The following is a 21,462-nucleotide window of genomic DNA, read 5'->3' on the forward strand; positions in this document are numbered from 1 at the left end:
GTGTCTGCTTTTTTACCTCTGTTCCTGTGGTCTGGGGCCTGGCAGGTATGTCCACAGGTATTGGAGCAGCATTTCCTGTCTCCTGAGCATTCATGGTCCACCTTGCAGCTTTGTACACAAGCCGCTGCAAAGCCGGACGCTCTTGTTGAGGGTGGGCAGTCTCCTTGTTTGACTGTCTGTAGGGTCTTCAGGAACTCACAGCTGGTCTGGCACTCGTGTTGGGTCTGGGGAAGAACATACCTGCTTCAATGAAGGTGAAAAGCTGAAGTCCATTCCATTTTATGAACATTCTCTATTTTTATTTTCCAAGGCAATGAGGTTAAGTGGCTTGCCCAAAGCCACACAGCTAGGTAATTATTTAATGTCTGAGACCGGATTTGAACTCAGGTCCTCCTGACTCCAGGGCTTGTGCTCTATCCACTGTGCCACCTACAAATTCCTCCACAGAATTGTGTCTGTGATCTATCTGGCCCCAATAACCTGGAAAACATTTTTCCATGCTAAGAGGCCCTCCCCCTCCATTTTCCCACCTCTCAATCCCCAAAAGTCAAGACATTTTTATCTGCTCGATTCATCAGCCCAAAGTATAAATGTAGGCAAAACTAAGTTTTCCTGCAAATTGAGAAGATTTAAGATTGAGCTCCTGAATAAAGGCAAATGACACTCCCCTGGAGACCTCCTCTCATTGTGTGACCCAGACCCAGGTCTGGGCCTTTGGATTAGGATTTCAGCTTATCCCATGGCCAGTTCAGTCAAGTGCTGAGCCAGGCTAGAGACGAAGAAAGCTCCGCAGGTGTGGGATGTGTGTTGGGGAGAAGTGCCGTCTCCATCTCCAGTTTTCTCTGCCTCGGGCTTTCTCTTCCTTGCCTCCCTGTCTGTCTCTCTGGGCCTTTCCCCTCTCCTTTTTGTCTGCTGCAGTGCCCTTCACCCCACAGACACAGAAAGGACAAACACAAAGCAAGAAGAGACTGATTTCAGGCATAAATAAGACAAAACTGGTTCTGGGCCTGCTCGGGACAGGGAACCTCCATGTACGGGGGAACTAACTCTTGGTCAGGGCTTGGTGTAAAGGAGAAAGGACAGATTACCGCACAGATCTCCCAGCAGGGATTTTTCTGGACATCCCCCAGGGCTCTGCATGGCTTCAGACACTGCAAAAGTCAAATGGAAGAATTATCATCAATAACCCAATCTTCTTACTTCCTTTTCCTAGCCCCCCAGTCCCTCCTTGCCTCTGGGCTTCACGTTGAGGAGCCCATTGCTCAAATCCAATGGAGACATGGAGAAACTGATAGTTTAATATCTGTGTGTGTGTGTGTGTGTGTGTGTGCATGTGTGTGTCTATGAGTGTATGTATGTTGTGTGCGTGTCTGTGTGCGAGTGTGTGGTATGTGTATATTGTGTGTTTCTGTGGGTATGTATGCATGTGTGTCTATGAATGTGTGTGGGGTGTGTGCATGTGTGTGTCTGTGAGTGTGTGTATGTTGTGTGTCTGTGACTGTGTGTGGTATATGTATGTTGTGTGTGTGTCTGTGAGTGTGTGTCTGTTGTGTGTATGTCTGTGAGTGTGCGTGTGAGTGTGTGGTGTGTATATTGTGTGTTTCTGTGAGTGTGTATGCATGTGTGTGTCTGTGTGTGTCTGTGAGTGTGTGTATGTTGTGTGTGTCTGTGAGTGTGTGTGGTGTGTGTATGTTGTGTGTGTGTCTGTGTCTGAGTGTGTATGTTTGTGTGTCTATGAGTGTGTGTGGGGTGTGTGTATATTGTGTGTTATATGTGTGTGTGTGTCTGTGAGTGTGTGTAGGGTGTGTGTGTGTGTGTGTGTGTGAGAGAGAGACTCATGGAGAAAAAGAACAGTGATTCGACAGCTTTGTTTCTCATTTTGAGTGCATGTATATATCACTGAAAGGGATGTTCAGCCAGGCTTGGAAAGTGGACAAATGATTCTCTTTCCCAGAAGAATTGTATATGTGCACAAATGAACTCCATCTCTCTCTCTTTCTCTGTCCTTCTCTGGCTCTTTCTCTCCCTTGCACAGTCCCATAGAACATTAATAAAGATCGTCATTTATAAAGATCTTACAAAACACTTTTATATTCTCCATTCCATGTGATCCTCACCAGGAAAAATACAAAATGGAATTGTAAAGGAAAGGCTAGTTAATGTCACCTCCATGTTGTAGATGAGAAAATGAAGACTCGCAGAAAGAAAATGTACCTACCCAGCTGGTACCTTGGTATCGGAACCCAGATCATCCTGACTCCAGTTGTAGCCAGCTCCTATAGACTATCCCAGCTGTCCCCTTATCCCATGGATACCTTACATCTATGGAGCATTCTTCATAGACTATTCCTCCAATTTATGTACTTGGGCTGGGTCCCCAGGGGGCTGGCGGCCACTTCATGTTTGAAGGGGAAACAATTGGATGGTAACATGGGAGCTCATGAGCCCCCACCAGCACGCTCTCCACAAATAATCCCCTCGTAGGCAAATTCTTAACAAAGACATTCACTGAGATGGAGTAGGAAAAGCAAAAGCTGCAAAACATTGTCCCCATTCTTCCCTCTGTTTACAGGGAACACCCATAGCACCCAAAGGAAGGGTGAACTCCAACTTAAAGCCCAACAGTAGTAAAGCCCGCAGAGAACTGGCTCCTCATAATTCCTGGTATTGTAGGGTCTGGTCTGGCAATCCTTTGTTTCTTTGGGGGGATTCTGCTTCAGATCAGGAATGACAAATGGTTCCAAGAACAAAAAGAATTTTTGGAAGAGCTTAAAAAAGATTTTAAAAATCGATTAAAAGAAATTGGGCTCCTTTGCTTTGGGGGTTGCCAGGGTCTGTTCCTCTCCACAGTTCAACTCTGGCCTGCCAGGGATGGTTCCCTTCTCTACAGCTTTCCCTCGAGTGCTGCTTTCTGTGTTCGAGTCCTGCTGAATACAAGGTCTCTTAATGGTCCAGGGGTTTTGCTGCACAGTGACAAGGCCATGTGAGGAGAAAGGACAGGGAAGTCTCCTTCCTCTAGGAGTCATTCCCTTTTAGAATTTGAGTTCTTCCAGTTCTGACTCAACTGATGTATTGTCCAACTACAGATGGTTAACTTTTGTTTTTTTATACTTTTTGCTTTTTTTGTTTTTTTTTCCTTGCAAGACAATGGAGTTAAGTGACTTGCCCAAGGTCACACAGCTAGGTGATTATTAAGTGTCTGAGGTCAGATTTGAACTCAGGTCCTCCTGACTCCAGGGCTGGTGCTCTATCCACTGCATCACCTAGCCGCCCCCATATAAGCGTTTAAGTGCCTATATATTTGTATGTCTATATATAGATATCTATGTTCATGCATATAAATCCATGATTAATTGTAACTTTCTTTAGGGTGGGGGTAGGGGGGAGGAAGAGGAAAAATAAAGTAAAATGTGAAAACCTACAGGGAAGCAAAGAAATGCCAGGCAGGTTTAAAAAAATGTTTAGCATTTATTATATCAGCTATTTTGAAATGGGAATTTATTTTCTTATATTGAATTCCCTCTTGTTATGCTCTGGATATGGATTTTTTTTCTTTTCTCGTTTTTTATTTAAATTTAAGACAAAGGTACAAAAAAAAAAAAAGAAATTGTCTCTATCCCAAGATGAGTGTGTCTGGGCTTGGCAGTCACCTTGGGAAGTATTAGGTTCTAGTCAGAGCTGAATGTTGCCGAAGTAGGAGTCCCTGTTACCGCTCCAGTACTCTGGAAGAAGATGCCCTCTACTAAGAGGACTGACCCAAGCCTGGGCCACTTTTCCATAGGACATGTACTGGGAACCAAGGGGAAAATGGAAAACATCCAATAGGGAATATCAGAAAATGCTTAAGGTTTCAATGGTTTTTAGTAGCAATCTCCCAGCTTGGTAGACTAGAAATGAGCACTCCTGTCTGTTGAGTTTGTCTTAGTATCAAGGCATATTCTGAATTTCTATTATGTTTTGTGTTATATCTTTTGTATGAAGGAAATAAATAGCTGTCCCATATTTGATTCCTGTCACTCAATGGATCTCTTTCTACTCCAAGCTTTTGATGACAACACTAGAAATGAACCCAAACCTAAGTGATAAATAAGTCATTCTTGAGTCAAAAGTATAGGCACTAAGAGTTAGAGGAAAGGGAGCCCATCTTCCTTCTATTAGAGGCCAGACTTCTCAAGGATGGAACCAGTTGGCTAGCATGTGGGGTCCAGACCAGAGAGGCCCCTTAGAGTGGAAGACGACCAGAGTCAGTATGGGGCTCCAAATGGTTTCATTAGTGTCAGAAGTTATTGTATAGAGTTTTATATGCTTTGTTGTTAATTTTAAAAGCAGATGAGTAGAATGTTTCATATTATCTCTCTTTCCTAAGAAGATGTAGCCCTTAACTATTCAGTTGCTATTTTCAGATTTTACTTCTTTTCTTTTTTTATCTCTTCAGTTTCTTTTATCCGTCAGTTGGACAAAGAATCTTCTTCTCCCTTCTCCTCCCTCTTCTACATCCACAGTCTTGTAGTGCTAGAGGCTAATGTTCAGAAGGCTGACCTTTGCTGAAAGATTTTCAGTCCTCTAATAATGATAATAGTTGTAGCTAATATGTACACAATTCTTTTTTTTTATTTTAATTTTTAGATTTTTCAAGGCAATGGGGTTAAGCAGCTTGCCCAAGGCCACATGGCTAGGTAATTATTAAGTGTCTGAGGTTGGATTTGAACCCAGGCACTCCTGACTCCAAGGACAGTGCTCTATTCACTGCGTCACCTAGCCGCCCTGCATAATTCTTTAAGGTTCATATGCTCTACTTGTGTCATCACATTGAACCCTCACATCTGTCCTGGAAGGGAGGTGTGATTGCTCCCACTGAGGCTGACCCCTATTTGGGAAATTTCCCTAGGGTGACACAGGATTCAAACTCAGGTCTTCTTTATTCTTAATTCTGAGTTCTCCTTGCTATTCCATCTAGAAATATTCACTGCACTGTTCTTACTGCTATGATTTTACCATAATGACATCTTCATATTTCTAGTAATCATTTAGTGTTTGTAAAGTGTGTTTTCCCCCATTATCTTCTGAAGATGGATCTGAGAGATGGATATTACCCTAAATTGGAGAGGTTTTTGTGGTCAGCCGAGGAGCAACTGCTAGTAATAATGAAATTTGTCCTTTGATATTGAAGAACCATGTCATGATGACATGACAAGCCCATGAATAGAATTGGAGTGGGTGGGGGGCAAAGTCACCAGCCTCACTTTCTCCTCCTGAACCAGATAAGAATCAGGATGACTGGAGATGGCCCTGGATTCAGGGCATTCAGGGTGATGTGACTTGCCCAAGGCCAAACAGCTAGGTAATTATTAAGTGTCTGAGGCCAGATTTGAACTCAGGGACTCCAGACTCCGGGGCTGGTGCTCTATCCACTGTGCCACCTAGCTGCCCCCACTGTTGTGTGAATTAGAGCAGATCTACAAGATGATAGCATGTGAAGGAATCTAATTACAAATGGAGAAACAGAGGTCTAGAGAGGCTAAGTGATTTGCCCAGGGTAACAGAGATAATAAATGTCCAAGGCAGGATTTCTTCTAGACTTCAAGTCCAGTGTGCTACCTACTTTACCATCCTACATTTGGGTTGGTAGCTCCTTGCTAGAGAGTCAGCTCAACCCTGCCTCGTTTCCTGCCCGTCACATGGCAAAGGGATGAGGGCTTGCAAGGCCAACCCCATTGGCATTTTGCTTGAGGAAGTGGTTTGCATTTTTTAAAGTTTCTCTCATGCTCTCCTTTGGTTTTGAAAGACATAATTAGATGGTGTAGATGAATCCTGACTCCCTGAGTTTCTCTATGAGAACAAAACAATAATAAAACCCCAAGCCATCTAGAATGGTTTGCATTTCTGCTACAGGAACTTTGAGAAGGTTTTGTTTGAAAAGAGCATCATCCACAGCTAGCAGATGGGGGTCTGAGGTTGGGAGTTGGGGGTCTCGCTGCAGTCCCCAGCAGCCACCACCCAAGGCTTCTTTGACACATCCCATCCATTAGATACAACCGAAACCCCTTTTATTCCCATCTCTCCCAAGGATAGAAGGGAATTTTATGTTCATATTTGGAGACAAAAGGAAAATCCTATAAAGGGAGAGAGGACTGAAGCAGGGAAGTATAGTTCATTTTCCAGAACATGTGGGCACAAGATGCTTTGTTGTGATGAGAGAGACCTCCCTTTCAGCTCGGCCCCCCACCTTCTGATCTTCTTCAGTGGGGCTCTCAAGCAGGCATTCTGGGAAGGGTGAGGATCTCATCTACTCACAGTCAATAATTCATGTAGTGATCCAGTCCATGGATCATTCTGGCCTTGGGCTTCCCTTCCTCCATCTCCCTGACTTCTTCCTACTATAAGGCTGGTCATAATCTTCTACCATGCATTCCAGCAAAGGGAGACTCAAGGCAATGATCCTCACACTTTTCTCATCTTGCATCCCTAGTAGTGAGCAGTTTTGAACACTCACCTCCCAGATATATAGACTTCTAAGTAAAATCTATGTGATACTATACCCATGATTGAATAAATTTGAAAGTACTCCAGTGCTGGTTATTCTTGTATCCAGGGGACGCATCCAAGCAAGCAAGAGGGTAGCCCCAATTTTCAAAGAGCCAGTATTCACATGCAGGAAGACAGCCCTGAAAATGGAGCCAAAAGCCAGGTTGGGAAGTTACCCATGTTGGGGCTGGTAGGGGAATGAAGCTTGGCTGGCCTGAGCTTCCTCTTCAATGGTAGGCACCAGGAGGACCTCACCAATGAGAGAAGACGAGCAACAAGGTAGAAGGAAACTCCAGAGTGAGGAGCCCGCAGGGAGGGATGGCTATTCCGGATGAAGCATGGGGGACAGCCTGTGCAAAAGCGTGGAGGTGGGAGAAATGATCACATGCCCCTGTAAGAAAGGAGACTGAGGGACTTGATCAGAGGGGGAGGCTGAGCTCCCTTGTGCCAGGAACTTGTGGGTGAGGGCAAGATGGCAGCAGGGAAGACGTCACACAGGACTGAAAAGAAGGCATCGCCAGAATGTCCACAAGAACGGTGGCTGCACATGATGAACCATGATGGACATAAACTCTACTGAAGGATGGACCCATGACCGTAATCCAGATCCTCACCACTTTTTTTGTTTTGTTTCTTTTTGTAAGGCAATGGGGTTAAGTGACTTACTCAAGGCCACACAGCTAGGTAATTATTGTCTAAGCTCAAATTTGAACTCAAGGCCTCCCTTCTCCAGGGCTGGTGCTCTATCCACTGCACCACCTAAATGCCCCTTCCTCACCACTTTTTACCTGGATTATTTGATAATCTTCAAGGGACCTCCCTGCCCCTGGTCTCTCTCTCTTTTTTTTTCTAGCTGATCCGTCCTTTATCCAGCTGCCAAAAACAGTCTGCCCCTTGCACAAGGTTGCCCGCATCACTGCCCTCTTTATAAGCCTTGAGCGGTTCCCTATTACCTCTAGGAGAAAATACAAACCAACAAGGCAGTCATGACTTGGGAGTAAGAGAAAAGAGCCTGGAGCTGAGCATCAGCTTTGGTGTTGGGTTCTTGGGGGAGGAAAGGAGTTTGTTTTCTTCCCAACACCCTTCTCATAACTGGGGTCCCCTTCAGATCTGTGTCCTAGCTGGAGGCTGACTCTGTTTCTCCATTCCACATAAAATTATGATCACTCATGGACGTTTGTATCTTGCCGGAGTAGACAGTGGGTGTCTCTGAAGGGTGTGAATGGGCAAGTCTTAGGATGGATGGCTCTGCAGAATTTATTTGGCTGGGAAGTTTCTTTTCCACTTTAGTGGCTAGAGGCCTCTTGGGGGCAAGAGCAGCTCTAATGAGTAATTTGTACAGTTACTTCCAAACAGGCAGAGTTTTAAATGGAACTTTGGACCTTTTGTGGGGGGCAGAGGGGACCTCTGAGGAGAGGGGACTGGAGGATGCGTCCCACTTTGGAACTGGGAACCTGGTAGGTTCCCACTTTAACCTTTTTGATGAAGGATGCTAATTAGTTTTGTATATTGTCTCATTTGATCCCCACAGCAACCATTTTTATTATTCCCATTTTACAGATGAGGAAACTGAGGCACAGCACTGCAGCGACTTGTTCAAGGTAAGTGAATTTGAACTCAGGACTTCCCAACTCCAGACTTATTGCTCTGTGTACTGTGGTGCCTCTTGCTGTTTTGGAATCTTGCAAAAAAGCTTTTTGTTGGATTTTCTGTTCCCAATTCCATTGAGGTGTCCCCTTTGTAAAGGGCTGGGTAAACCTTAAAGCACCAGATAATGCAATTATTATTATCATTATTATTATCATTGATCATCATTCTAAAGGAATATTTCCATGTGTGGACACTGAGGTAGGCCACCTTCCATTTGTTCCTTCTGCTCCTTACCCCCTTCCTAGGGGCATCTGGGTATGTTGAATGCCTTCCACCAGACTTTCCTGCCAGGGCTGAGGGCACTGCCATCTTCCCAGACATTAGGGAAAGGTCATCAGTCTCATTTGTGATGTTGTTTGATACTTGCCATTTCCAGAACCTTCCAATTCCCCTTTGGAACTAAATGATGATGATTTGGAGGTTTACACCTCTGCTGTATCATCTAGAAGGCTTTCTGCCCTTGGGAGCCAGAGAGAGCAGAGTGGAGCCCAGAAACCCAGAGGATTTCCTTTCAAAGACTTACCCTAGCCTCACTTCATAAACATGGTGGGCATGAGACAGCAAAGCTCTGGGGTTTCTTCTCTCTCCCTGGTGGTCTCTAGTTGTGAAAGAGGTTTCCCAGCCATCAGCAGTTTTCATCCCCGATCTGGGGCCAGGCTGCCTTCCAGCTTCTCCAAAGCCGGGATGGCATTTATATTCTCCTTCCTTTCTGCGATGGCCAGAATGTACATTCCAATCTTCCAATGCAAAGGAGGGCAGCCTTGATGAGGGAATCCAGTGGAAAATCCCTATCTCTGACTGGTTTCTTACTTTCTTTCAAACAGATTCCTTTTCAGAGGAGAACCACAGAACCACAGAGGGGCAGAGATGAAAGGAACCATCCACTGAGTTGAACTCATTTGACAGAACTTGGGACTGTATACAACTTGGGATGGGACAAGAATCCAAGTGTCAGGACTCTGATGCTTACTGCAGCTGTAGCCAAGGACAAGTCCCATTACCTCCTTGTGCCCCAGTTTCTTCCTCTGTTGCATGACTTCTGAGGTCCCTTCATCATCTCTCTCCAGGACCATTATAATAGCCTTGACATTAGTCTTTTTGCCTCAAGTCGTTCCCCTCCCTGTCTGTCCTCTACATAGCTGCCTCTACCTACTGGCCATGCTGATTCAATAAACTCCAATGACTCCCTATGACTTCCAGGGTCATAACCTGACCCCTTCTCACATTTCCAATCTCTTTAAAGTCTCCCCTGGTTAGATCGACTTCCTTGTTGCTCTGCATTCAGAATACTTGGTCTCCCAGTCTTTGTCCCCATCACTCTTACCTAGGTTTTCCCCTCCGTATTTTTGCTCCTAAGGTCCCTGGTTTCCTTCAAAGCTCAGCTCTAGGGGGCTGGTGTCCTTCCTTCCAAAATGTATACCCGTTTTCTGTAGCCTTCTAGACATGTGGAGCACCCACCCATTCCTGGTTCCTCTCTTAAATGCCACTTGCCTTTCCAAGTTGGGTCTCCAGAAGGTGGTCAATATTCTTAGGTTCTGGAGCATCTTGTGAGGCTGTCCTAAGACCATTCGCAAAAGCCCCTGTTGAGTCTCTTTTGTAGTGGGTAGATTGCTGGACTTGGAATTAGGAAGACCTGAGTTCAAATGTGACCTCAGACTCTTGCTAGCTATTTTGATCTTGGGTAAATCAATTCACTGCTGCCTGCCTCCGTTTCCTTATCTGTAAAAAGGGGACAATAAGAGCACCTACCTCTCAGAATAGCTATGAGGATCAAAGGAGATTTCAAGTGCTTTCCAAACCTGAATGCACCATATAAATACAAATTATTATCATTATTATTAATATCCTAAGTGGAGAAAATAAATTACATTCATTTAACTTCAAGATAAAATTAGTATAATTGGGCCCCTTGTCCTTTTGGTTGTCCATTTCTCATTTTTTTTTTAGGTTTTTGCAAGGCAATGGGGTTAAGTGGCTTGCCCAAGGCCACACAGCTAGGTCATTATTAGGTGTCTGAGACCGGATTTGAACCCAGTTACTCCTGACTTCAGGGCCGGTGCTTTATCCACTACGCCACCAAGCCGCCCCCCGTTTCTCATTTTTTAAAAATTTGCAATAACTTGTTTAAATAGTGAAGTGGAGATAGAAATGGCAAGCCCCTCCAGCATCTTTGCCAAGAATCCCCCCGCCCCAGGGGTCTCAGAGTAGACACAACTGAAGCAACAGACAGCCATGAATGTGGGAGCTTGCTCTCATGCCTAGGTTTTATGATGCCAGGAACAGAGGGTCCCCCCTAAAACTAGGATGGCTATTTAGCCTCTTTATGGACGAGCTGACCTCTAGGGTCTGGTTGGAGATTAGGGGGAAAGGTGACTTCTCCAGGAAAGGAGACGATGACTCCAAGAGCCTGCCAGGAAATGTGGGGTCTGGCTTAAGTTGAGATCCAATCTGCATCAAATTTGATTTAATGAGACATCTGGGACTCTTGAATCTCTCAACTTTGAAGGGTCCACTACATACTTGAGGGTCTTTGCTCTCCTTGATGTGCGGGTTTGTTTCTCACAAATGTACCGGCAAGACACATGGAAGCTGAGAAGTGCCGCTGTCTTCCCACGCTATTAATCAAAGTGGCGACATGACACAGACTCCTCATTATTAAGAACATTCCTTGTTTAAAAAAAGAGATGCAATTCAGCATTCTGGAGAAACCAATGTGGTCCTCAGAGCCCTGAGTCACATTTAAGAGGATTAGATTCCTCCAGGATCTAGAGTGGCACCAGAGAAGGCCCAGCCGGCCCTAGCACATCTTTGGGGGTAAATAACGTGGGTGGCTCTCTGGCCACCAATGGCAGCTGAATTCTTGGGGACCTTTGGGTCTCCTTTGTTCCTTTGGGTTGTATGAGCTAAAGGGAACTTGTCTTAAAAGAAGCTGGCAGTCTGGAAAAGCCACTTCTCAGAAGAATGTTTTTAAATGCATTAAATAAAATATATAGGATGACAAAGAAAACCCGATCTGTTGACGTAAGCTAATTCTGTTGACTGGAGAGCCCGAGTGAAGAAGACTTGGCCTAAATGATCTCTACGGTTCGTTTCAGTTTGACTTGGAATGAACCCATGATGAAGCGTGGAATGTATCAGGACAGAATCTTAACATCTTTTTCCTATCATTGTCTCCTTGGATATCAGTCTGGTGAAGTCTATGGACCCATTCTCACAACTGTTTTTAAATACATGAAATAAGATAGAAAAGGTTACAAAAGGATGAAAAAAATCATCAAAATGTAGTATTAAAAAAGGATTTGTCTCTCAGATTAAGAACTCTCTCTCTCTCTCTCTCTCTCTCTCTCTCTCTCTCTCTCTCTCTCTCTCTCTCTCTCTCAGACTGAGTGTCTGAGGTGAAATTTGAACTCAGGTCCTCCAGGCTTCAGGGTGGTACTCTAACCACTGCACCACCTCACTGCCCCAAGAATTCCTACTTAATAAATGAATCTTGATCACCTGACTATTTGATTTCAACTGCTCCAGCATGGGCCATGTTTCTAACTTAGTACAGGATGTTGAGGGTGAAATGTCCCCTGAAGACAAAACAGATATTTAAGGTCTCTGGGTCCCACTCCTCCCAATCTCTCCCTGACCTATGAACAAAGTGCAAAGTGCTTTACAGACTTTAAAACACTACCTAAACATTCTTCCTTCTTCCTTCTTCTTCCTTCTTCTTCCTTCTTCCTTCTTCCTTCTTCCTTCTTCTTCCTTCTTCCTTCTTCTTCCTTCTTCTTCCTTCTTCTTCCTTCTTCTTCCTTCTTCTTCTTCCTTCTTCCTTCTTCCTTCTTCTTCCTTCTTCTTCTTCCTTCTTCTCCTCCTCCTCCTCCTCCTCCTCCTCCTCCTTTTTTTTGCAAGGCAATGGGATTAAGTGACTTGCCCAAGTAAGGCCACACAGGCAGGCCATTATTAAGTGTCGAGGCCAGATTTGAACTCAGGTCCTCCTGACTCCAGGGCTGGTGCTCTCTCCACTGTGCCACCTAGCCGCCCCTAGCCCTTTTCTTCTTAAGGAATGACACTGTAACTAGGAAACAGGTGAGTGGCATGGGGGGGATGGGAGTGATGGTGCCAAGGACAAGAGGGAGGAGGGAACAGTCTCACCCTCATCTTCCTGGGGGGAAGGCAGGCCTCCCAGGCATGGGGCCCCCATGAGGTATAGGTTAATGGGAGCCCAGGAAGCCTGGTCCAGGGGCAGGAGTCGCCTCGGAGGAGAAGCACAGCCTCTTAAGGAGAAAACCCTTTCCTTCACCAATACTTCTACCCTGAGGAAATATCCCATTTGCGCCATGCTAGTCACACTTCTGCTAAGGAATCCTTCCTAGGTCAGTGTGTCTCTGGAGTCATGAAAGGCTATACTTCCCTGAGGAGGAGAAGTACTGGAAGGAAGGAAACCAAACCTGGGAGAGGAAGAAGTTGAAGTGTTGCAATGGGGAAGAGCTGCTCACCTGAGAACATCTTCGGTTGGTACTGCACCAGGTCAGAATCTCATCATTCTAGATGGAAAAGAGAATAAGAGACGAGCCAGCATTAATGCCAATGTACTGTGGGATCCAAGGCCATCAGCTCTGGGGGGACTCTCATATGGAGCCATGATCGACATTCCTGGACTGGCCCATCCCCATCCTTCATAAGGAAAAGGACTGGTCAAGTGCCCACCATAGGACCAGAATGGCCAGAAACTAGTGAGGGAGCCAGAGGAGAGAAGGAGGGAAGTGAATGGAGGATCTGGAGCTCTGGGTTTGAATCCTAGCTCTGATCTCACCAGCTTTGTGACTTGGGGTTAATCACACAGCCTCTCCGGACTGTAAAAGGAGGGGAATGGGCTAGGTCTCTGAGGTCCCTCTCAGCTCTCTCTCTCTCTAGGGTTCCTAGGATTCACTTCACCTTCCCGGGACTCAGTTTCCCCATCCATAAAGTGGATATTATAAAAAACTCCCCTCTCAGGGCGTTAATAGAGGCCTAGCCTTGCTAGAGGGTTTTAAGGTCTGTAGAGCACGCTACACTTTAATCCTTCCCATAACCCTGGGAGGTGCTTTTTGTTAGGAGCACCAGGTGGCAGCATGGTCGAGCTAGACCTGGAGGCCTGAACACCTGAGCCCATTCCATTTCCAGACTGCTACTTCCTAGCTGTGTGACCCTGGGCAAGTCACTTTGCCTCAGTTTCCTCAATTGTAAAATGGGAATCATAACAGCACCTCCTTCCCAGGGCTGATGGGAGGATCAAGTGAGATAACATTTGTAAAGCCCTGAGTAGGTTTATTATGATGAATTTCCCAGGGTTGTTGTGAAAGCCAAATGAGATAATATTTGTTAAGCCCTTAACTCAAATGTCTGGCATGTGCAAGGTATTATATAAATGCCACCATCGTCCTCATTTTGCAGATGAGGGAACTGGGGAACACAGTAGTGAACTGATTTGTCCAGGGTCACATAGCTTAGGAAGTATCTTAGGTTGGATTTGAACTCAGGTCCCATAAGCGCTGTGGGAACTGCTATTGCCCCTGTTTTCAAGATGAGGAAACTGAGGGGGAGAGAGAGAGAGGTTAGGTGACTAGTCCAAGGTGAAGCTAGCTTCCTCGTTAGTATAAATCATAATTATTACTATTTAATCATCATCATTACTATAATCATCATAATTCACATTTTTTGGGGGGGGCTGAGGGCCAGAGGAGTCATGTTTTGTAGAAGTTTTGAGGCTGTGATTTGCTCTTAGGTTTTCCCTGACTCCAAATTGTGTATTTCCTATGAAATTGTTTTAAACATCTCTTTTTAGTCCTACAAATATGTTTTATCCAATTTTCATCATCGTTCTCTTCTTCATGACTTTGTGGGTTACGGTCCGCCCTCAGATTTTGTACAGTCAGGACAGGGCAAAGAGCAGCCGTTAGTCACAGGGCCAACCTCACCTCCCACTCTCATCAGAGGTCAGATCTAGGGAGAAAAGAATGTTCTAGAGACATTTGTTCCTTCTTTTTAAGCCTAGGAACCCTAGAGAGAGAGCTGAGAGGGACCTCAGAGACCTAGCCCATTCCCCTCCTTTTACAGTCCAGAGAGGCTGTGTGATTAACCCCAAGTCACAAGGCTAGTGAGATCAGAGCTAGGATTCAAACCCAGAGCTCCAGATCCACAGGATGGAGTAACCCATCTGACCTCCTGGGGACGAGACTGGCTCCAGGGAACGCGGGTGTTTCCCTGCTGGGGCACTGGCACCCTCTGGCCGCGTGCAAGAGGCCACCTTATACTGAAGGAAAACCCTATGAGTGGGACTAGAAGAATGGGGTCACATCCCAAGCCTGCAACGTCCTCGCTGTGGGTCCCCAGGCTAATCCCTAAGCCTTTCTGAGCAAATACAAACATTTGCAAACGTTTATAAAATAAAGAGGTTTATTACCTGACCTTTCAGGTTCCTTCCAATCAGAATAGAAGCCTAAACTAATCCCCTTCCCTGGCCTCAGTTTCCTTATCTGTAACTGAAGAAATGACACTAGATGGTCTCTGAGTTTTCTCCCATTTCTTCTCCAAATTCTAAGGGCTATTGTGAAGCTGGATGGTGAGGATGTGTTTAATGGGCACCACAGAGAAATGAGTTGTGCACAATAATCCATCCGGTGGGACCATGAGCTTCCATTTTGTCTCCCAAGCTGGGTGTCATAGCCTTGTCCACCCAAGTCATGGGGGCTTGAGCCCATGCCCTCCGTTCCCTCCCAACAATCTGTAACTGGGGCAGAGGAGAGTGGAATTCCCATAAACCGTCCCCCCAGCAGGGAGCCGCAGCCCTGTCTTCTGTAAGATATGCGCCAGCCATCTGCTCCCCATTATCTGCCTTCATTCAGCCTCCTGGAAAGGCCAACGTGTTAAGGGAGGGAGACTCAGCCCCCCTGGCTCTCCTGGTCAGGGGGATGCTTCATTTAGGATGGCTGGGGGAATGAAGGATGAGGCTCCCCGCCAGGTGTTGAGATTCCTCTGGGACACCAGCGACCTGCCCTGTTCTACAGAATTACTGGTTCTAGACCGTGTTGCCCCATGAGCCAGGGTTTGCATACACTTGGATCCACAGGGTGATATGAGGGGCCATCCTGAGACTGCTGTCTTAAGAAGGGTGCAAATGGGCCCCTGGCTTTGCTAGAGTCACAAATAAGATAAGGAAAGGAGGCAGAAACCCCCTCCTTTCCACTACGACCTGAGGGGTGACTGGGCCAGAGCTGGCTTCTTTTCTCTGCACCCCACTTCTGAGAGTGGTTTCTTGTTCTGACTCATTCCCTAAAGAGCGTATCTGATTTTTGAAGGGTCCTTAGACTTGCCCAGAGGACAGGGGAGCAGCAGAGGGTTCTGAGGCTGAGATCATCCTTGTGGGCTCAAATCCAGCCTCAGACACTCACCAGCTATGTGACCCTGGGCAAGTTACTTGGCCCTGCCTGCCTCAGTTTCCTCAACTGTAAAATGAGCTGGAGAAGGAAATGGGAAACCAGTTCAGTATCTTTGCCAAGAAAAACCCAAATAGGATTATAGTTAGACATGACTGAAAAATGACTGAACAAGAGAGTTGGCCATTGCTAGTGAGTGTCGGAGGCAAGTTTTAACTTAGTCGTCCTGTCCGCCAAAGCCGTCCTTTCTGTCCTTCACAAGTTCCTTCTTCTCTCCTCTCACATCATGCCCTCACCCCTGGGCTCTTGTGCGAGGGGCTCTGCCAATCTGACTGCGGCATCCCACCCTCCTTTATTCAATAGACTCCGATGACTTCCTATGACTCCCAAGATACAATGTCAAACTCTGCCCTCTAAAGCCCTTTGCTGCCTGTCCCCTCCATCCTTCCCAGACTTCTTCTCCCTTGGTCCCCACCACATACTCTTTGATCCAATGATACTGGAGGTTTCCCCAGCAAGATGTCCATTTTTGGCTCTGGGCCTTTCCTCTGTTGGTCCCCCATGACCTTGCTCTCCCTCCTCCACTCTGACCACTGACCTCCCTTTATCCTATCATCCACAGCTTGCTCTGCTTCTATTTAGCTAGACTGGCCCTGGTAGGATGCTGAAAGTTCCTCTGAGACCTGTCCCTGAGACCAGCCCTGGTCAGGAGGACCTCCCTGGTGGGACGTGTTTTAAAGGGCAGAACTGTTGCAGAGGGCAGCCGTGGCAGAGAGGGATTTCAGTTTAATGTAGCAAAAGACTTCCAAAGAGGAGAGGACAGCTTGGGCAGGGGGATCAATGGGAGGCTGACTGACCACTCGCCTGGGATTTTGTCACAGGTATGAGATGTATGTGGAGCACGAGAACCCTTCTACCTTGGAGCGTGAAGGACGCTAAGCACAAGAATGGCATCATGGTGGTGGCAAGGAACCAGAAGCCAGAAGTGCCCATCAACTGGGGAATGGTCTATGGGTGTAAAGGGACACTACTGGGTCACAAGCGTGATGAAAGGGAGAATTTTAGAGAACCTTTGGAAGATTTGTATGAACTGATGCAGGATAGCAGAACAATTTCTACTCTAGCTAGGATTATAGAAATAAATAAACTTTTAAAAAAGGACACAAGGAGGAGCAGCTGGGTGGCACAGCGGCTAGAGCATGGACCCTGGAGTTCAAATATGGCCTCAGACGCTTAATAATTACCTAGCTATATGACCTTGGGCAAGCCACTTAACCCCATTGTCTTGCAAACAAACAAACAAACAAAAGACATAGGGCTTGGATCAACAACTGACCATGACTCCAGGGGACAGATGATGAAGCTCCTGACACCCCCTGAGACAGAGAGAGAGATGATGGAATCAAGCTTCAGAATGAGACAGACATTTAGGGCCAAGGCCAGCATGGACATTTGTCTGGCATGGCTGTGAATATTAGTTTTCTTTCTTTCTTTCTTTCTTTCTTTCTTTCTTTCTTTCTTTCTTTCTTTCTTTCTTTCTTTCTTTCTTTCTGTGTGAAGCAAGGTAGGAAGGAGAGAAAAACAAATGATTATGAATTAAAATAAAATTTCTAAAAAAATAGAACCTCAGAATTCTTCACCTTCCATGTGATGTCAGTCCTCCTGTCTTTGACCCTGCTGGACCCTCTCTTGTCCACCCAGTCCAGATAATTCTCCTAGCTATCCGTCTTTTCATGGCTTCTTCCTTTGACACCCCCTGACCACAGCCCTGTTGAGTTCTGGTATCCTTAATACTCCTCTTCCAGTGAAGAGCTCCATTCAGCAATGGAGAGAAGTCTTAGGAGGCTGCTATTTCTGTCCTCAATGAGGAAAAAAGGATTTGCAGAGGCAGGAGAGACAAATGATTCTCTTCATTATTCATAAGAGTCACATGGAGATGGTGGAGGTGGGGATCGGGGGAAATGATGCTGTCATTGCTACTGGTGAAAGTTTAAGAAGAAGGCAACAGTTGACTAGGGGATTATTTAGGTTCTATCCATATTCCTAAGTAGCCATGCCTTTGTGCGGTACCGAATATTCATCCATTCAGTCAACAAGTCTTTATTTGTTTATTTATTTTAGTGGTTGTTATTATATTATTATTATTTTGGTAAGGCAATGGGGCTAAGTGACTTGCCTAAGGTCACATAGCTCTCAGGTCCTCCTGACTCCAGGGCAGGTGCTCTAGCCAGCCACCTAGCTGCCCTGCAGTCATTTTCTTACCAAATTCACTTGCTGCTTTGACTTTTCCCCACATAAAAATGACCATCCAGTGGAGTATAGATTTCATTTATTTTTTTAGGATTGTAATTTTTATTTAAATAATTTTTACTCTAACTTGAAGGAGGACTTATATGCATAAATAATACAAGGGAAAACATCCAACAGGCCAGTAATGGTGACTAGATTTTAGAGCAGGCAAGAACCTTGGGAGTTGTGGACTCCCTCATTTTACAGATGAAGAAGTGAGAAACTCTGGGAAGAGTTTCAGCAGAACTTAATGCAGAAGAGGAAACCTCATTGAAAATCCATAGGGGAACCCATCATCTGCAGGCTTTTGAGAAGCAGCATGGTGTTATGGAAGGAGCTAAGGAGCTGTGAGTTCAAGTCCTGACCTGGCTATGTAAACCTGGTGAGGCCTCACCACCCCTGGTGGAGCCAGAGACACACATGAAATATATAAATAAAAAGTTAAAAGTCCACCACCAGCCAAGTCTTGAGCTAGATAACCCTGGAGAATAGGCAAAAGGACACCAAGCCCTGTCCTCTAGGAGCTTCCATTCTATTATCTGGACATTCACAGAGGGTTTGACAGAGTTCTCATTTATAGCTCCTCTAGACAGGGGTACAGGAAGTATTCTTCCCCTCCCTTTATAGAGAGAGAAACTGAGACTCTGGGAAATGAAATACCTTGCCCATGGTCCTTAACTGCCAAGGTGGGATTTGAACTAGGTCTTCCTGATTCCAAGCCAGGCTGGGGGTTCTCCAGCTTGAAAGTCAAGAACTAGCTCATTGTCCTAAAGCAGGGGTCTTCAAAGTGGGGACTGTGACCTAACAACCAACCAAACAGAGAATGGAAAGTTTGTGGACAGCCAGTTGTGGGGTTGACCAACCCAACGAGCCCTAGCCATTCTGCTCCACCTTCCTACCCCATCCCCTCCTCTCTACATGCTCCAGACTCAAGGCTTCTGGGGGCAATAAGATCCAAACTACACCCCCAAGAGCAGCTAGGCAGATGCCACCAGGAAAGTTCTCTCTACCACCAGTATGACGGACCCCTGACTACCTCATCAGTGGGGACCTTTGGACAGCAGTCTCTGTACTCAGAGACAGAGTCCAGTAAATTTAGATTCATCGTAGGTTTTGGGTTTTATTTTTTTGGTGGGTAGGGTTCACAGGAGACAAGCAGACATTTATGGGGTGAGGTTTGCACCACACTCCTCACTATATTATCTTCCCCCCCATCCAGGCTTTCTATTTGCTGGGGAAGACACCACCCCTTTTCCAGTCACCCAGGTTTGTACCCTAACTCCCCACTCTCCTTCACCCTCCATAGCCACACATTCATTACCATCTCTATCCCTGTTCCCTTTCTACTCATGCTAGTTCAGCCCTTAACACCTCTTACCTACACAATTGCCAGAACCTCTTAATTGAACCTCCTTCCTCAAGATTTTCCCACTTTAATCTCTCTTCCAAACAAATTACAGAGTGTTTTCCTAAAGCTCAGAGATGACCACATCACTCCCCTATTCAACACTCTGAAGGTTCCCAATGTCTTATAGAATCAAATATTATTTCATCTTTCAAAATTACATTTTTTGAGTTTTATAATGTACATAATTGTTAGAACAATACATGTAAACACATTTGGGCATAGATTTAGGTAGAATATATATACTATATACTATTCACATTAAACTTATGTATGTATATACACTGCCCACACATATAAAAGTTATTTTTATTACGCTCCCAAGATCAGAGGTTGGAGACCAGTGTTCCTGAGGAGTATGAGAAGATTAGGGGTTGTTTGTGGAAAAAAAGGGAGGAGAGGAGAGGTCCTGGGACCAAATGGGTTGGGGAAGGGGTGGGGTCCAGAAGATGCTGAGGGAGTGAGCAGTTGAGCTAAGGGGTGGGGGGCCAGCAGGGATGCTGGAATCAGAGAAGAGGATGCCCAGCTCAAAGAGGGCTGCAGGGCTGGAAGAAAGGGAAGGGAAGGGAAGGAATCTCTAGGCAAAGAGCCGAGGTCCCTTACCTGGCCAAGATCCCCTTACCTGCAGGCTCTGGAAAGCCCGTCTTAAGTGGGTGATGTGCAGGGTGAGGCAGCGGGAGGAACACCTGGCTGTGAGCAGCTCCTGAGCTGCATTGCCCCTGGAAGCAGCTGAGCCAGCAGCTGGCACCCCCACTGGCCCTACCACCAGCACCCCTAAGATCAGCACCCCCAGGCTGTGGCCCCCTTGCTTCCCTAGCATTACGCCCGGCTCTGGTCCTGTGGCCGTCTGAGCTGTGCTCTGCTTGTGATTCTCTGGGGGGTAAGAGGGGGAGAAAAGGGGGGAAGGAGGCAAGTAGGAGGAGGAGCAGAAGAATTGGGGAAGGAGGAGGAGGGAGAGAAGGGGAGGAGGGGAGGGGAGCAGAAAGAGGAGGGGGTGAGGGGTGGAGTAAAGGAGAAGATGGGAAGGAAGAAAAGATGGACCAGGAGGAGGAGGGGAAAGGAAGAGGGAGAAGAGGAAAGGGGGAGGGGCCAAGAGGAGAGAAGAGAGGAAGAGTAAAAGAGGAGAAGGTTCCCCCTTCCTGGGGGTCTCTAAGCCTAGGCACCAGATGCCCCCTCGCTGGTGCCGATATTGGGGATGGTGGCTTGGGTTGGGTGCCTCTGACTCCACAATTGCAGGATTCTGGCAGGAGGAAGAAAGGAGGAGGGAAGAAAAGTGAGGAGAAAAGGGGAGCAGAGAGGAGAAGGAAGAGAGGAAGGGGGTTGGGGGAAGCACCAAGCCTTTGGTTACTCACTTCAGAGAGGGGTCAGGGGCTCAGGAGTAAACCTGGAAATGCTTTATGGATATTGGTGAAGGTGAGGGCGTGAGGATGGGCAGCTGGCTATAGTGGCCATAAGGTCCCACTCTGCCTCCCTTGGACTAATGCTCTCTCTCTCAGGACCAAAATTCATCACCCATAAAAGGTGGGGGGAGGTTGAATCAGATGATCTCGAAGGTTCATTCTTGCTCTAATTCCCATGATCCCACAATTGAAAACATGACAAAGGCCGTCTATCCAGCACTTGGATGTTTAGAAATCACTTTCCACAGAGTCTCCTCTGGGTCTCCCAGTACCTCTGCAGGCACGGACACTACAGGTGTTGTCTCCAGATTTACAAATGACAGTCTCAGGAAGGACAGAGGCGGGATTTTAAGCTTCCTCCTGTTTTCTCCTTGGATTCAGTTTGAGAATGGAGGAAGGGAAAGGGATCTCCAACCGGGAGGAAACCACATTTGAGCCAAAAGGTGAGGAAGACTCTCCTTTCTTGGGGAGTGGTGTGATCCAAGTATAGAAGTGAGAAAACTTCTGGGGATGCTCAGGAGGTAGAGTGGTCCAGTTTGACTTGGCCATGACTTCAGGGAGCCATCTGATAAGGCTCAGGTGAGAAAAAATGCTCAGATTTGGGCAGTCAATGGTTGGGGCCAGACCGCATGGAGCTGGGCCTCGCACTCAGGACTCCTGACTCTCCATATGCAGAGAAGAACTGGCTGCTCCTCTCTAGGATCTTCTAAAGCTCCCTTTCCCCCCTTGCTTGTTTTTATTTCTTAAATGCAGCTCCCCAGACTCTTGACATTCCTTAGAGCTGGGGAAA

This window comes from Macrotis lagotis, chromosome 6, assembly GCF_037893015.1.
Source record: "Macrotis lagotis isolate mMagLag1 chromosome 6, bilby.v1.9.chrom.fasta, whole genome shotgun sequence".
NCBI lineage: Eukaryota > Metazoa > Chordata > Mammalia > Peramelemorphia > Peramelidae > Macrotis > Macrotis lagotis.